Source organism: Phoxinus phoxinus (genome assembly GCF_949152265.1).
Source record: "Phoxinus phoxinus genome assembly, chromosome: 13".
Lineage (NCBI taxonomy): Eukaryota > Metazoa > Chordata > Actinopteri > Cypriniformes > Leuciscidae > Phoxinus > Phoxinus phoxinus.
Window position 1 is genome coordinate 20,064,597 of NC_136888.1, and position 2,562 is coordinate 20,067,158.

Consider the following 2,562-nt stretch of genomic DNA (forward strand, 5'->3'; position numbering starts at 1 on the left):
ACCAGACACAAGATCAAATGCAAATGTTGTTACTGGATTAGGACATGTAGCTACTGTATCTTTGCGGCAAATCTCATATTTGAGCTGCACGCACGCCCACAGAAAACAATCACTGTTTTGTATCAGACAGAGATGTCTGTAGCCTACTATTGCCTACAACAAATCAATGAAGTAGCCTAAGGCTCTAATCTTGCCTATTAGCCTATTCATTATACAACACAGGCAGTAGGCCTATACATTTCTGTGTAAATAGAATATGAGTGTATTATTTGCTTTATTTTCTATATTTTATTAAATCCAGCATTTAACATTTTATTATTATTATCAATATTATTATTATTGGCATGTTTGTTTGTTTGTTTATTCATTCATGAATGTATTCATTTGTATTTATTTGTAGCGTTTTAGTTCTTTGAAATCTGAATTGAGTGTTGTTCGCCCTTGATTAACTTGTCATCTAAGACATTTGTGTTGTTTCCCGTTTTTCGACACATGCCTTTTTTTGGAATGTAGTAGGCCTAGCCTATTGGAAAGGCAAATGAAACATGACTCAGTAATCAAGAAGTTTCCCGAAAAATGTGGGCAATTGTATTAATAAACAGAAATAAATAATGAGAACAAGAATGTGACTGTTCTTTTAAGGCTTATGAATGCATGAGGATGCCTTATCATTAGCCATCCTGGTTAAGATTACAGGTTTTTACAGTCGCTAGGACACATTTCTCAATACTTATAGGTCACTTTTTCTAAACTCTTCACACAGTTCTCCTAACCAACTTTCAGCTCGGCACAGCAGTTCATTTCACATTCAAAATGCACTAAAACTATACCAAATCACTTCATGCATGTCTCAAATAAACACATTCTTCCATAACACTAGCAAAGTTTGACAGCCAACAAACACACTTTATCACCCACAAAACAATGACGTAAAAAACACTAACAGGTACTTTAGCCAAAATATTATTTTCCTCTGTAAATGCTTTCTTTCTTATACCTCTCTACTGTTTAGAATTCACTGCAATAGCAGAATTTTTTTTTTCTTTTTTTTTTGCACTGAGTAATTCCAAAGTATAAACATTTGTCTACACACCATCCACCGACACAGATACAGATACAATATGAATCAGCTGTGGTTGGTCCAATTGTTTTTATACCATTTAATTTTTAGATTCGAAATATATTTCATTACAATATTACTGTAGAAATGTGGCAAAATGCTGTTGTATACAGTTTTGTATTATGTTATTGTTTTGAACTTAAGTTGAACAGTTTTGAAAACAGCATGTGCAAATTGGCCTGTAGTAGGTACACAGAGTTTTGGGGGTTGTTGTGTCGAAATGAGAAAATAATTAAATGTAATTTGAAAGATAGTCATTGAATGCATTTTGTGCCAAAGCAATGATAAATCATCCACAGTTTAGCCCACATATACTTCTGTTGTGGTCACTGTGTGAAAAGTTTTGAAAAAGTGACCTATTGAGAAATGTGTCCTAGGCTAGCGACTGTAAAAAATGGTAATGTCAGGCCAAGTAAAGTTTATTGCCTTTACAAGAGTAAGGAATACAAAAGAGACCATGTAGACAAAATAAACACAGCAGATAAAATCCCAAACCTGTCCAAGTGGGTTGTTGAAACATCAATAGTTTTCATTTTTGGGGGGCACAGTGACGCTACACAGCCATAGCCCATTTCATAGACAGTGCTGCTAGAAGAAACTAGAAGTGTGTGTGTGTGTGTGTGTGTGTGTGTGTGTGTGTGTGTGTGTGTGTGTGTGGTGATATTTTGTAATTCTTCTGAATGCTGAGTGTTACTACAGATAGTCAGTGCATTATTAAAACATATTTGAGTAATTGTGCATATTTCTGCTGTCAAGGAGATATGTCACATTAACTGCAACATACTCCTCAAAGCAATCAAACAATCTCTCTGCCACCTACTCTTTTCTGATATGGGACTTTCCTTGCGCTTTAAAAACAGACACATTATGACTAGTCTCGGTCTAGATAACATGTTGGAGAGGTGATTTAACAGTGCCATATAACTCAGTTTGGGAAAGAGTTTCCAGTAGAGGTCGATTTGTTCAGACATGATCTGGTGGTAGTATCCTTACATCCACCTTCAACTCTAGCCCAAGCCTGCTCATAGCTCATAGCAATGTTGTGAAAACAGTGAAATGTTGGCACAAGTCGTGATGAAATGCTTATGATTTTTTTCACGGTCCAAAAACAATGTAAGCCAGAGGGGTCAACAAAATAACAAGCAAACATTACACATACATATACAGAAACTTTTGCTGCAACGTGGTTAGTGGTTTGTCAGTGCTCACAGATACGTATATATGCATACATATCACTTCAGCTGCGGTGTAGATCAATATCTGCTTAAATCTGATGTCTGTGTTTATGTTGTCTGTCATGGCAACTAGACTGACACATCATATACAGTATTTCTGCATTTCTCACCTGTGGGAAATGCACACTCTTTTTAATTTTTCTCACACTGAAGGCTTACTTCCACCACATAATAAAAAAACCTGTTATCAACTTTTAAAAAACTGTT